At 43.8% G+C, this 16,059-nt stretch overlaps 1 long non-coding RNA gene across 1 annotated transcript in view; it reads left to right on the top strand.

Annotated features, from left to right (window-relative positions):
* The window catches only part of LOC149437121 (uncharacterized), an 830,460-nt gene that overhangs the window by 150,399 nt on the left and 664,002 nt on the right, over positions 1-16,059 (top strand). The window contains exon 2 of the long non-coding RNA XR_016308178.1: positions 10,273-10,431. This is a non-coding gene — a long non-coding RNA (uncharacterized LOC149437121). The remainder of the gene's footprint in view (positions 1-10,272; positions 10,432-16,059) is intronic.

Genomic DNA, 16,059 nt, shown 5'->3' with positions numbered 1-16,059 from the left:
TTTGGGGGAAATGTGGGTCATCTCAAGTTGTATATAACTATTTTAAGCTATACAAGTTTAAAATGTGGAAGCCGCGCCCTGTTTTTTTTTTTTGCAAACCAGCCATTGATGAAGACAGATTCATCCTCTTGTAGCTGGCTGCCATTTGCGCTGTGAGGAAGGTGATACTGATTACAGAGACACAAGCAATTTTAATTACATTCAGGTGACAGTTCACATTTATTTCAGCTAAGTTTCGTTCTCTTTATTTTCTGCTCTAAATTAATTTTTGAAACCTCTTCCTCATTCAGATTCAGACTGTTCCGTTCATTCAGTATTTTATTGCAGTCGCGGCAACCTTAATTAAAAGTGTGTCTCCATCTTTTGTATGAAAACATATGTGCCCCATCCTGGGCTTTTGCAAACGGATGCTGTTATTGAATAGAACAGATGAGCTCCGGGTCTTGATGGTTGAATTGCAATTGAATAGAGACGATAGTTTAGTTCTCTGTGGAATTTGGTGGTTTAACAGTTAGTTTGGGCTTTTACCATGTTTTCAAATAGTAGAAAGCTGTCCCTTTGTACTGTATAGGTCTCAGTTTTAATAGTTTTTATTGGTTTTAGAGGGTATAATAAGAGTTAAAAGATATGATAAAGTTTACAAACAATTAGGATGAAATGAACAAACATTTACATCAATGAATTATCTAGACCAGGGGTGGGCAAACTTTTTGACTTGAGGGCCGCAATGGGTTCATATATTGGACCCGGGGGCCGGACTAGCTGCTTGCCGGCCCAGCCACTACCATGCCATCCATAGTAAGTATAGTAATATTCCCCCATAGTAAGCATAGTAATTAATCCCCCATATAGTAATTCATCCCCCATAGTAATTCATCCCCCATAGTAATTAATCCCCCATAGTAATTCATCCCCCATAGTAATTCATCCCCCATATAGTAATTCATCCCCCCTATAGTAATTAATCCCCCATAGTAATTCATCCCCCATAGTAATTCATCCCCCATATAGTAATTCATCCCCCATAGTAATTCATCCCCCATATCGTAATTCATCCCCCATATAGTAATTCATCCCCCATATAGTAATTCATCCCCCATAGTAATTCATCCCCCATATAGTAATTCATCCCCCATAGTAATTCATCCCCCATATAGTAATTCATCCCCCATTTAGTAATTCATCCCCCCTATAGTAATTCATCCCCCATATAGTAATTCATCCCCCATTTAGTAATTCATCCCCCCTATAGTAATTCATCCCCCATATAGTAATTCATCCCCCATATAGTAATTCATCCCCCCATAGTAATTCATCTCCCATAGTAATTCATCCCCCATATAGTAATTCATCCCCCATAGTAATTCATCCCCTATATAGTAATTCATCCCCCATATAGTAATTCATCCCCCCTATAGTAATTCATTCCCCCATATAGTAATTCATCCCCCATATAGTAATTCATCCCCCATAGTAATTCATCCCCCATATAGTAATTCATCCCCCATAGTAATTCATCCCCCATATAGTAATTCATCCCCCATAGTAATTCATCCCCTATATAGTAATTCATCCCCCATATAGTAATTCATCCCCCATAGTAATTCATCCCCTATATAGTAATTCATCCCCCATATAGTAATTCATCCCCCCTATAGTAATTCATTCCCCCATATAGTAATTCCCCATATTGTGTCAATTCACTTACCTTTGTTCCGCGCGTTCCTCTCGCCGTGTTCCCGCGCCGTTCCGGTCTTCAGGGCGGACTGTAAGAGGAGAGGAGTTCGTCACGCTGCCCCGCCTACATCCTGACAGCCAATGTTTGCCACGCTCCGCGGGCCGGATTAAAAGGTCCGCCGGGCCGTATACGGCCCGCGGGCCGTAGTTTGCCCATTGCTGATCTAGACCTATTAGGTGTTATTTGAAGGCTCCAAGTGATCTTGGAATAGGGAATAGGTGGTCTGAACCATTGAGTGGGCAGATGAGGCCGCTTTCACACAGGGCAAAATCTGATTTGCTCAGCGGGGTATCTGTCCGTTGATCCTCTGCAGAGCGGGCAGATGACAGGTCTGTATCTGCTCAGTTTATGCAGAGCGGACACAGAGAGAGCCCTCTCTGCTCTATGGGCAGCCCGAGTGTAAATGGACCGGCTGTCCGTTTACACCTCTCTACACTTCGATCTAATCTGCCTAGATGGAGGGGGATGGATCCCCTTCCATTTTTGTTGGTGGATCGGACTGGAGGTAGGTGGATGTAAACGGAACAGTTAAACCCCCCGGTCCATAGGGATACATGAACCATCTGATCGGGTCTTCTTGAAAGAGGTGCACATTATTGGATCTCCCGTGTGAAAGAAACCTAAGTTGGGGCAAGGGCATAGATTGAGGGATAAAGAGAAGAGTGTAAAGAGGGGAATTGTAGGAAAAACTGGTAGGGGAGAGACAAGGAAAGGCCAGAGTAAGGTTAGGAGTGGAGGTCAGGGTACAAAGGTTGAAAACAAATCAGAGGGAAGGGTAATGGGGAAAGGATACAATAGGGTGTTTTCCCCATCGACTAGGGCCAGGTAAATGGACTATAGGCAACTCGGGCTAGAACAGTTCAAAGATGGTAAGACAAAATCAAATAACATTTCCCGTATTTTGGAAAATTATGTACAATTAGGGATGCTAGACAGTTTCATACTAACCAACTCTGAGTTTATGCGGTCTTTAATTTCTTAGATTTCTAGAAATAGGATTTCTTCCAGGCATCGGCTGTTGTTTTCTTTGCACATTTGTAACCAATGTATGTTGGTGTGAAGAGAGACCTGGAATTGTTTGGTGGGGGGAGGGCCAACCTCACATCCTTAGGTACTAATATATCAAGCAGGGTTTGAAGAAGGTCAAACGTTCTGGACCAAAACACGGTCAATTTTGGGCAAGACTATGAGAGAAATCCTTTTCTCCCTTTGCGCTATGAAGACTCCTGGGATGTATAACTAGAGATGGGAAGGCTCGGAAAAAAAGTGGAAGAATTGGAGAAAAAAAGTTTTTTTCAAAGCCGTTTTTTGGGTTTTTTTTCCAGAAAAATAAAAAAAAAGGAGTGCGGAATATGTTCTTTTACAAAGATAACTAATATATCTATGACATGATATTCAAACTATGTAACATGAAGACCTTAATGAAAGATTTCTGAGACTTTATATAAAGTTTTAAACCATTGCATGTTCTCCCAGCTGAAGACAAGCAAATCCTGGAATACAATTCAAGTAGCACTGTACTTCTCAAAGCATTTGTCAAACAATAGAAATATAAAATTGGGCCGCTAGGGGGCACTGCAGAGGAAAGGCTCCAGTTTAGTTTACTTGTGAGGTTCATCTTGTACCTCCTACAGTTGGGTGATTGTTGAAATACAATTGACAGGTAAGAGGGTAAAGCGCTGAGCAAAGTGTCGACGCTATATAAATCCTGTATAATAATAATAAGTGCCAGAGGTGCCCTAAAAACATTAAAATACTTTATGGAGTGAAATGATGACTATAATGAAATAGCAAGTCCCTTTCCCCCCAGAAATTTTCTGCTGCTTCTGGATCATCGCAAATTTTAAAAAGCAAGTTTAGTTTATTTATTTCAAGTACTTGTATAGCGCCATCAATTTACGCAGCACTTTACATATATATTGTACATTCACATCAGTCCCTAACCCTCAAGGGGTGTACAATCTAAGGTCCCTAACTCACATTCATACATACATATACTAGGAACAATTTAGACAGGAGCCAATTAACCTGGAGTGTGGGAGGAAACCGGAGTATCTGGAGGAAACCCACACAGGCACAGGGAGAACATGCAAACTCCAGGCAGGTAGTTTTATGGTTGGGAGTACTGCCAGGTGGAAATGCTAATTTACTGAATAAGCTGTACTTTTATTTCAAGCATAATACTTTTATATACACTGCATTTCACGTACTCAGCGTAACAAAATGATATTCAGTTTGTAAAACTACTCAACACTGATTTTTTTTTTTTTCAATTTATCAGAAAATTTTCCTATTTTTGCAGTAAAAAAACGGTAAACATTTTTTTCTCGTGGCTTAAAAATTTCTGGAAATTTTACATCTCTCTGTATGACATAATTTTGGCATAAAACAGAAACCAGGAACAAACTGAAGAAATGTTAAAAAAAAAGTTCAAAACAAGTAAATGTAATATACTTTCCTATCTATTTACTAATGCTGGCAACATAAGATGTCGATTGAGTGAGTTTAGTTCCACTTTAAGCAGAACTCCAGCCTTTTGTCCATATCCCCACCATGCTTTTGTTTATTAACCATTAGCCGCCCGGCCAATGGCCGTTTGGCGGCTTCAAAAGTGTTGCTGCATTCCGGGTGGACGCCATTTGGCGTGCTCCCGTACATGCGCAGTTTGCGCTAATGCAGAGTGGCGCAGCAGTGCGATCTGTCACCGGCCGTGTACCTCGGACACGGCCGATGACAGATCCGAGTAGCGGCTCCCGTTGCCGGTACCATGTGACCTGCTGTGACCAATCACAGCAGGTCACATGACAGTTGTATACAATGGATGGCTTAATTCATGCCATCCATTGTATACTAGTGCCTAGCTGTGAATGGTCACAGCTAATCACATGCACATGTCATGTGATTAGCTGTGACCAAATCACAGCTAAGCACAAAAAAAAAAAAAAAAAAGCTGAATGAATCGATTTCATTCAGGTAAATGCTTGCTTATAGAAAAGTAATTCTTTGCTATAAGCAAATTGTGTAAAAAATACTGATCACTTCCCCAAAGTAGTACAATGTTACTATGGTAATATTGTACTACTTTGGTCATAGTAAAATATGAAAAAAAATCTTAAAAAAATTAAAAAAAATGTAATAAAAAATTAAAAATAATAAAAAATTAAAAAAAAAATATTTTGTTTTTCATACTGTCACCAGTCAGTGTCCCTGATCACCGCCATGCCAGTTATATGATGACGCTGTACTGCACTGGTGACAGTATGTAAAAAATAAAATAGTGAAAATAATTTTTTTCATTTTTTCATTTTCCGAATAATTATGACAAAAAAAATACAACTTCAAAAAACTCGCCATGCCTCTTATGAAGTACGTCGGACTGTCTACTCTGCAAAAAGGGGTCATTTGGGGGGATATCTGTACTGTCCTGACATTTGGGGGATATCTGTACTGTCCTGACATTTGGGGGATATCTGTACTCTCCTGACATTTGGGGGATATCTGTACTCTCCTGACATTTGGGGGATATCTGTACTCTCCTGACATTTGGGGGATATCTGTACTCTCCTGACATTTGGGGGATATCTGTACTCTCCTGACATTTGGGGGATATCTGTACTCTCCTGACATTTGGGGGATATCTGTACTGTCCTGACATTTGGGGGATATCTGTACTCTCCTGACATTTGGGGGATATCTGTACTCTCCTGACATTTGGGGGATATCTGTACTCTCCTGACATTTGGGGGATATCTGTACTGTCCTGACATTTGGGGGATATCTGTACTCTCCTGACATTTGGGGGATATCTGTACTGTCCTGACATTTGGGGGATATCTGTACTGTCCTGACATTTGGGGGATATCTGTACCGTTCTGACATTTGGGGGATATCTGTACTGTCCTGACATTTGGGGGATATCTGTACTGTTCTGACATTTGGGGATATCTGTACTGTCCTGACATTTGGGGGATATCTGTACTGTCCTGACATTTGGGGATATCTGTACTGTCCTGACATTTGGGGGATATCTGTACTGTTCTGACATTCTTGGACCTCAAGAAATTAGATTGGCTGTCAGTACTTCAGGATTGATCAATATTCAGATCTATACCATAGTTTGTGAACTCTATAACCTTCCTACAGAATAAATAATACATCCTAATTTGGGTTATTTTCACCAAAGACATGTAGCAGAATACATCTCGGCCTAAATTTATGAAGAACAATTATTTATTTGCAAACTTTTATAACAGAAACAAAGAAAAACGTGTTTTTTTTCAAAATTTTTGGTCTTTTATTGTTAATTTACCAAAAAATAAAAACCCCGGCGGTGATTAAATACCACCAAAAGAAAGCTCTAGTTGTGTGAAGAAAATTATAAAATTTTAGTTTGGGTACAATGTTGTATGACTGCGCAATTGTCATTCAAAGTGTGAGAGCGCTGAAACCTGAAAACTGGCCTGGGCAGGAAGGTGTAAAATTGCACGGTATTGAAATGGTTAAAGAATCTTTATTGGGTTTTGTTGTTACACAATATCAACCAACGAACATTTTTAAACCCAATACAATTATTGCATGCAGATTAAACAGGTTCACTGACATCCAGATGAGCTCTCAATATTCCTATTACATTGTACGGTACCAGCAGCTTCTCTTTCTTTATTTCACGTCCCATCGGGGATCTTCTAAAAGTTACCACCCCACCAATGCAATTAATATTAGATGACATTAGGTGAAAAGAAGGATTTGTTTTGCGTGCGTTAGGTTGTGAGCGTACATTTAGAAGCTGTTTTAGGTGAACATTGCTTTGTGTACTAAACTGCTTCTTGCAGGCTCTGTTAGGAAAAATAATACCCTTTTATTGCTGCAACATGCTATCACAGTTCAGGGAAATGCATTCGTTATATAATAGTCTGGGTATTTTCTTCACTTGCTGCACTAATAGCTAGAGATGTATTGTCACCTTGTATCGAAGCATCTTCCCCCAGAATTTATGTTTTTTTTGTGGCTTTTTTTTACAAGTCTCTCCTTGTTATGTTTATAAATCGGTGTACAGGAAAAGAGGTAATAAAGGCGCACCACTAGGTCTTTTTTTCTTTTATTCAGAAATTGTACTGCACCGTTCCACCCTACTTCCTTTTATCAATGATCTGGAAACCTCTTTTACTTACCTGTTGGTAATAAAAAAAAAGAGGAATTTGGAAACACTTCCACTTGGACAGAAATAGAGACTTCCAATTAGGAAGTGTTGCTATCTTTCTGCATCTATCACTTTGTAGGCTGACAGACTCTCTTGCTGTCCCGGGTAGGTTTTCAACACACGTGTTACAATCAGCATTTTTTGCTAGAAAGTTACTTAGAACCTCCAAATGTTACATATTTTAAAAGCAGAGGCCCCGGAGAACTAAATGGTGGCAGTTGCAATTTTTTTACACCACACAATATTTGCGTAGATGTTTATCACACAGATTTTCAGGAAAAAATACGGGGCAGCATTTTTCGGTCCACGCTGGTTCCCTTCAGGATACCCTCCCTGTCCACATCGGATGCGAGGACACTGCTTGCCCTCTGCTGCCTCCAGGGAGCCTGGACTACGTTTGGCGATATGCTCTTTTTAATTTTCCTTCCTGTGAGTTGCCGATTGTCGCTTTTACCAATAAAACTGTTAATTCAATGCTGCACTTAGTCGGCGCCCCTCTTCCTTCTTTTTTTCTCATGTACTGAGTTCAGCTTTGCTCTAAGGGTGCTGATGCCGCTTCTTGCTTATGTACTCTCATTGTGAATGCTAATGGTCTCCCACATGGACTTTTAATGGACTTTTATGTAGTTACATTATACCCCTCCAGCGCCAGATTTGTATATCTCGTGTTCTCCCTGCTCCTGTGTTTCCTCCCACACTCCAAAGACATGTTGGTAGGTTAATTGGATTTGTCTAAGGCTAGGTTCACATCTGTGTGGGTGGTGCCGCTGCGGATCCGCATGAAAATCTGTGCATAGGGAAATGCGGACGTGCGAGCAGTGTGCCATTAGTTCTAATGGCACACCGCCCGCACTGAAAAACGCAACCGTACTGGGAACCGAGGTGCCTGTGCGGGCTGCGGTTTCCAAAGAAGTGCAGGGACTTCTTCCTTACGGGTCACGGGAGTCTATTCAAATGAATGGGCTCTCTTACCCGAGCAAAACGCGACCCGCTCAGCTGCATAGGTGTGAACCTAGGGTCATTGTGAATGCTAATGGTCTCCCACATGGACTTTTATTGGACTTTATGGACTTTTATGTAGGTACATTATACCCCTCCAGCACCAGATTTGTATATCTCGTGTTCTCCCTGCGCCTGTGTTTCCTCCCACCCTCCAAAGACATGTTGGTAGGTTAATTGGATCCTGTGTAAGGATAGGTTCACATCTGTGCGGGTGGTGCCACTGCGGATCCGCATGAAAATCTGTGCAGCCGCACCACCCGCATAGGGAAATGCGGATGTGCGGGCGGGTGCCATTAGTTCTAATGGCACACCGCCCGCACTGAAAAACGCAACCGTACTGGGAACCGAGGTGCCTGTGCGGGCTGCGGTTTCCAAAGAAGTGCAGGGACATCTCCCTTATGGGTCACGGGAGTCTATTCAAATGAATGGGCTCTCGTACCCGAGCAAAACGCGGCCTGCTCAGCTGCATAGGTATGAACCTAGGGTCATTGTGAATGCTAATGGTCTCCCACATGGACTTTTAATGGACTTTATGGACTTTTATGTAGTTACATTATACCCCTCCAGCGCCAGATTTGTACGTCTCGTGTTCTCCCTGCGCCTGTATTTCCTCCCACACACCAAAGACATGTTGGTAGGTTAATTGGATCCTGTCTAAGGCTAGGTTCACATCTGTGTGGGTGGTGCCGCTGCGGATCCGTACGAAAACCTGTGCAGCCGCACCACCCACATAGGGAAATGCGGACGTGCAGGCGGTGTGCCATTAGTTCTAATGGCACACCACCCGCACTGAAAAACGCAACCATACTGGGAACCGAGGTGCCTGTGCGGGCTGCGGTTTCCAAAGAAGTGCAGGGACTTCTTCCTTACGGGTCACGGGAGTCTATTCAAATGAATGGGCTCTCGTGCACACACAAAACGCGACCCGCATGGCCGCATATATGTGAACCAGGGCTAGTATGCATATGTATGAATGTGAGTTAGGGACAAAAGTCACATGGAAAAATAGAGATGATGGACCTCCTCAGTGGGCATGCAGGCACTAATGAGGGATTATAAAGTTGTTTTCCTTTAGAAAAAAAATACAAGCCTTTTGACCCCCTATACAATTAACATCATTGACAACAAATCCTGTTTACAGCAGCCAAGGCAGTAAAAATCCTTGGCCAACTGGCAAATCTAATTAAGCAGGCCATAGATGGGTTGAAAATCGGCCAAAAATTTGTCCGAAAGAATAATCGGCCGAAAATTTGTTCGAAAGAATAATAATCGGCCCATTTTTGGATCGTTTAGTGGGTGAAATTGTTGGCCGTTTTTCATGATTTTGACACATTTTTTAATCTGTTATTTTGGATGATTAAAAAAAATGCGCATGAGCCGTGACCTGCAAGAAGAAGGAAAAGAAGATGAAGACAAAGAAAAAGAAGAACTTCTGTATCTATTTGTATCCATTTCGTATACAGATGTTTCTACTCGGATACAAATAGATACAATGTTGCAACCGCAATACTTTTAAATGTCAAAAATATTAGCGGAGTGTCCCTGCAGAGAGCTCCGCTATTATATTTGACATGTAAAAGTATAGCAAAGTTGCAACATTGTATCTATTTGTATCTGAATAGAAACATTTGTATCCGAAATGGATACAAATAGATACAATGTTGCAACTTTGCTATACTTTTACATGTCAAATATAATAGCGGAGTTCTCTGCAGGGACACCGCTATTATATTTGCCGGATGTAGACAGGACGAAAATCAGCCGATTGTTTTATACCACAATGGCGGTAACGTCGACCGATTTTTTTGGTTTTTTTTTTAAAAACCGCCCGGCTTTCACCCCGTCTATGGCCTGCTTTAGAGGCCTTCCAAAATTGGAAAATGTTTTGGCCTTCGATATACTTTGCACATTTAGAAGTCACCGGATCCAAGCTGTCCAAATTACAATCCGGTATCAGTGACAGTCAGACTATAAAATCAAACCAGGCAACATAGACCATAAAAAGGCCTGCTATGAGAACGCCACCAGGATTCAGACAAGAATTCCATCTTCTGAGTCCTCAAAACACTCAGAATCACACAAATATAGCCCTGACACAATCAGAGCTCAGAACCGGAGTGGCCATTGCCCAAACGCAGGTAGAAATGCTCTCATACAGCGAAGGGGCGTGGATGATGGAATGTAGGCTCCTCAGGGGGAGGGACCGCTGGGAATGGTTCTCTGTACTTCGAAATGTGTTACATAATGTATCAGCTTTGTATAAATATTGTAAATAATATGTCTGTGGGGCTCGGAGGAGTTTTTATTTTTGTAATTTTTTTTTTCTTTCCAGAGCAAAAGCCAAGCTATTAAAAATAGAGCGACGGAGAGAGAGAGAATGGATTGTATGCGCTGCGGGTTATGTATCCCGGCCTTCCTCACACACGGATACACAGTGATTAACCTCGTGTTCGGGGATTCAAGCTGAAAAACAAAGATAAACTGCATTCAGGTGAGCTATGATCTGCTAGAAGTGGCAGGCAGGCAATCTTCGCTGACAAGATTTATGACTTTCTGTGGCAGGCTGGGAAAGGACGTTGGATACAGAAAATACATTTAGCATGGGTGCTGCGTGGATTGGTGCAGTGCAGCCGGAAAGGTCAGGACTGGGGGCAGATATATGAGGGAAGCGGGATGAGCTGTGACAAGCAGAATGAGAGGACAAGATAGCGGCTGTGGTGGAATGCTGGGAAATGGGCTTGGTTTTTTTTTTTTACTGCTAATTACAGCAACAAAGAGCTTGTCGTAACTGTTCCTTCCTTAGATCTCCAGGTAGATATAAGGAACAAGACTCATGTTATCTAATCATCTCCAGCTTTGAGCACTTATTTGTCTGCCGCAAAGATTTTCCAGCATGCTGTAAAATATCTCTGACCAGTTAGGAATCTTTCCAGTTTCTCAAGAAAGGGATCAGTCCTCTAAAAGAACTAGTTCAACCAAAAGTGCTCAAATGTAGGTGGAGACTGGTAAGCCAAGTGTTTTCCTATCCATTCTGCATCCATCAGTGGCATTTCTTTCAAGGTCATTTTCTCTATTACAGACCATTTTGGAGTTTTGGTTGATCCCATACATCTTGGAGGGTTAACATCGTATGTCTCAAAGTGGTTCTAAAGTCTCAAGGTTTTTTATCTTCTTGCGTTCTATGCATGAAGGTAGAAAACCTTCTGCATGTAGCAGCCCCTCCTAACATTTACCTAAACCGCCTCTTGAACCAGCGATGTCCACAAGAGCCTCAGGTTTTCTGGGGACTCTCACTCCTGATTGGCAGCAGCGAGAGTCAATCACAGCCAGTGAGCCAATCAGGAGAGGGGATGGGGCTGAGCTACGGCTCTGTGTGAATGGACACACAGAGCCGCCGCTCAGGAGCGTGCCTACTTGGGTGCCCCCATAGCAAGCTGTTTGCTATGGGGGCACCCAACAAGAGGGAGGGGCCAGGTGCACCGGTGGGAGGACCTGAGAAAAGGAGGATCCATACTGCTCTGTGCAAAACCACTGCTTTAAGAAAAAAAAAAGAAAAACAAGACTTTAGTATCACTTTAATTTATCCATATTTATAACAAATACATTTAAAAAATAACATTTTGAATAACCCTCTGCACACTAGTGTACTCATTTACATGCTTCCTGCTTGAGGTGATTCTATCCCTATTTGTGTGTTTGCTTGCATATTTGTCCTTAATACTTTATTTGTATTAATATCCACAATTTCAGGACAAACTTTCAGAGTGTACCCTCTTCTTCAGGGTCCATACTTGCTTAAGTACTGCTTGGACCCTGAAAAAGGGGTACACCCAAAAGTTTGTCCCAAAATTTGGATGTGAGTACATACTTCTTGCAACGTTTGCATTAAAAAAGTGATTCTTGGCTTGCATATATTACAACGCATCAGGAGCAGACTGACCATTTGGAAACTCGGGCACTGCCCGAGGGCCTGGGGTCAGTAGGGGGCCCCATGAGATTCCCCTGGTACCTTTTTCATAGGCTTTTTTGAGTTTGGGCAAGGACACAGGGGCCCCATGATCCCCTATTGACCGGCTCCGCTGCACTCGAATACGTACACTTACATGATCTGGCTTCTGTGGGTAAGGGTTGTGCGTGCTCGCCTGCTTCCCCGGTCTGCACTGTTATTTGCTACTGCGCAAGTCAGTCAACAGGTCCCGGTCAGTGGTTTATGGGACCTGCTAATTGGCTTGGCATGTACAGAGCCAGTACAGAACCCTGTATTGACAAACAACACAGGGCTCTGTACAGACAGCAGTGATGTGCCTGTTTTTTTCTCCCTGCAAAGCACGGAGAAGTGCGGTATTAAAAAAATAGCAGTACAGCAAGAATAAGGACATACACTATATTGCCAAAAGTACTGGGCCACCTGCCTTTACACGCACATGAACTTTAATGCCCCCCAGTCTAAGTCCATAGGGTTCAATATTGAGTTGGCCCCGCCCTTTGCAACTATAACAGCGTTAACTCTTCTGGGAAGGCCGTCCACAAGGTTTAGGAGGGTGTCTATGGGAAGGTTGGACCATTCTTTCAGAAACACATTTGTCAGGTCAGGCACTGATGTCGGGGGAGGAGGCCTGGCTCGCAGCCTCTGCTCTAATTCATCCTAAAGGTGTTCTATGGGGTTGAGGTCAGGACTCTGTGCAGGACAGTCATGTTCCTCCACCCCAAAATGGCTCCTCCATGTCTTTATGGACCTTGCTTTGTGCACTGGTGCGCAGTCATGTTGGAACAGCAAGGGGCCGTCCTGAAACTCCTCCCACAGAGTTGGGAGCATGAAATTGTCCAAAATGTCGCCTTAAGAGTTCCCTTCACTGGAACTAGGGGGCCAAGCCCAACCCCTGAAAAACACCCCCACACCATAATCCCCCCTCCACCAAACTTTACACTTGGTACAATGCAGTCAGGCAAGTACCGTTCTCCTGGCAACCGCCAAACCCGGACACGTCGATCGGATTGCCAGACAGATAAAAGTAATTGGTCACTCCAGAGAACAAATCTCCACTACTTTAGAGTCCAGTGGCGCCACTGCATCCAACGCTTTGTATTGCACTTGGTGATGGAAGGCTTGGATGCAGCTGCTCGGCCATGGAAACCCATTCCATGAAGCTCTCTACACACTGTTGTTGGGCTCATCTGAAGACCACGTGAAGTTTGGAGGTCTTTAGCTGTTGACTGCAGACAGTTAGCGACTTCTGCGCACTGTGTTCTTCAGCGTGGCTTACTAATTCGTGGCTGAGTTGCTGTTGTTCCCAGTTGCTTCCACTTTGTTATAATCCCACTAACAGCTGAGCGTGGAATATTTAGTAGCCAGGAAATGTCACGGATGGACTTATTGCACAGGTGGCCACCTATCACGGGACCACGCTTGGAGTCACTGAGCTCCTGAGAGCGACCCATTCTTTCACCAATGTTTGTAGAAGCAGTCTGCATGCCTAGGGGCTTGATTGTATACACCTGTGTCCATGGAGGGGATTGGAACACCTAAATCCAATGATTTGGAGGGGTGTCCAAATACTTTTGGGAATATAGTGTATTTACCTCCATCAGTTAGTAGGTAGCATTTGGAGTCCAAACACTGCTACCCTAGCAGTACCAAGAGCAGAACTGGCCCAATTTCTCTCATAGGCGAGCTGGGCATCCAAAACCTGTCATTTTTATATCCATTCAAAAGGTAATTGCATCCTCTACAATAATATACCAGTTGTTGTATTGTCTCCCTGTATATTGTAAAGCACTGAGCAAACTATTGGCGCCATAAATCCTGTATAATAATAAATAAGTTAGCAGACTAACATATAGGTTTTCAAAGATATTAATACCTATAAAAAACTGTATCTGGGACATGGTCTTAAACACAGTGACATCCCAGCAGCCACACCTTTATGCAGGCCATAGATGGGGAGAAAAACGGCCGATTTTTCGTCCGAAAATAAAACCGGCCGATTATCTTATCGTTAGTGGACGATTTTGTCGGCCGTTTTTCGTGTATTTTGGACTTTCAGATTATCGGTGATGTTGGAAAATTTTCGAAAAACGCCCGACTTTATCCTCATTGATGGTCAAAAACGAACGATCGTTTTCCGAAAAAGGATCACAAAGGCCACAAAATGACATCATTTCCCGTTATAGGTTACTCATTAATCGGCCGATATTCGTAATAATTGGTGGTCAGGTAAGTTTTTTAGACCGACCGATAGTTCGTTAATCGGCCGAAAATCTGCCGTTTTTCTCCCCATCTATGGCCTGCATTAGACTGGATGATTAGTGAAGTCATTTTTGGCAACACCTCTTCGAGGTCCAGAAAAGGAGACTGCAACCTCATTTGACAGCTCTTGTTTTACCATCAAACCAAGGAACACCTGTCAAGTCGTAAAAGAGTCATTATACCATGTTACTAGTTGATTGGAGACTGCTGAACCAGGACTTGATAAGTACTGTCATTTTTTTTCAACCCTTTTTGTTTTGCTGCAGTCTCTTTGTAATACCTTTTTTCTGGAAATATTTTCTGTGCATTATTTTTTTCATTATTAACCCTTTGCGCTGACAGTACACAGGGCCTTGATGCAGATAAGCCGCATATTTGCATACCCAAATGTAAACAAATATATGTGTCAAGAGCAGGGGCAGACTGACAACTCATGGGGCCCCCGGGCAATAGGGATCATGGGACCCCTGTGTCCTCGCCCACACTCAAACCACACCCAAAAAAGCCTATGAGAGGTACCAGGGACATCTCATGGGGCCCCCTACTGACCCCGGGCCCTCGGGCAGTGCCAGAGTTCCCCAATGGTCAGTCCGCCCCTGGTCAAGAGCATGCGCCCTGCATGCTCCCGGCACAGACAGAAAGTGCCAAATTGCTACTTACAATCAGGAGCCTTCCAATCATGTGACAGCCGGTCACATGATTTAACACCCCTCCCTGCCTCCCAGCATCTGAAACTCCTCAACCACTTGTCATCCGGCCGCTGTATATAAACGGCCGGACGGTGGCAGTCCAGGGGCGGGTTGCTGTTCATAAACGGCAACCGCCATTTTGGACTGTGCGCACTCCCTAGGAGCGCGCAGCACCGCAATCCGGTGCCCGCTGTGTCCTCCGGACACAGTGGAACACCGATCGTCATACGGGACCTCTGTGTGAGGTCCCGATCATGTGATCACTGATTGGCCAACCAGTGATCACAATAGAAAGAAAACTCTCTTGCGCTCTATGACCCAACCCGGGGTAGGTAGTTGAAGTCAGGACTTGGAAGTTTCTACCACCAGTGCATATGGGGTTGTGCAGCTCCAAACAAGGCTGAGGAAGCCCGACCAATACTGTGAAGTGAAAACAAACAAAGAGCGCACCAACCTTGCGCATTACCTCAGTAAGCCAAAATTTATTAATTAAAGAATAATACTCACAAACACTGAAGTATATCATGCATGTAAGTCCTCAAAGGGACGAAGGATAAAAGCAGCCTGCGCGAGTCCCATCAGAGGAGTAGACACTCAGAGAACAGCTGACGTGTTTCGAACGGCGAACATTCTTCATCAGAGCTCTGATGAAGAAGGTTCGTGTCACGTACCTGGTTGGGGAGCCTGAAGTGGAGACAGAGCGTCCTCTTGCAACTCCTGCTTGGAACCCCTGAAGGTGGGAACGGGCGCAGAGCCAGGAGGGGCAGGAGTGCTGTGTAGATCTTGCGGCTGTCAGTAGGTAGCTGGGACCCGGGAGGTCCAGACACAAGCCAGGTGTGGACGCAGGGACGTAGATGCAGCAGCAAGCAGGTGTGGCGGCAGTCAGGGTGCGGGATTTGGGACCGAGCACCAGTGCGTGGATGCGGTGACTGATGGGTATAGCGGTGGTCCAGATGCAGGCCAGATGCAGAGCCGTGGGTGCAGCGGTAGATGGATATGGTAGCTGACAGAACGCAGGTCGGGTGCAGGTGCAGGCAGAGTAATACAGCAGAGTCAGGCAGGCCGGGTCGGTTACAAGTGGGCAGATGAGTACAAGAGGAGCAAGCAGAAGAATGGTCAGGGATAGCTGGGGTCGGTGCAGGCGGAGTTCTTTCTTAGGCGGGTATACAGAATACAGGTGTCA

This window comes from Staurois parvus, unplaced genomic scaffold (assembly GCF_062004578.1).
Source record: "Staurois parvus isolate SC_StPar_1 unplaced genomic scaffold, SC_StPar_1.0 ptg001310l, whole genome shotgun sequence".
In the NCBI taxonomy this organism is placed as follows: domain Eukaryota; kingdom Metazoa; phylum Chordata; class Amphibia; order Anura; family Ranidae; genus Staurois; species Staurois parvus.
The sequence above is the reverse complement of the archived record's forward strand: the minus strand, read 5'-3'. Positions and strand labels throughout refer to the sequence as shown.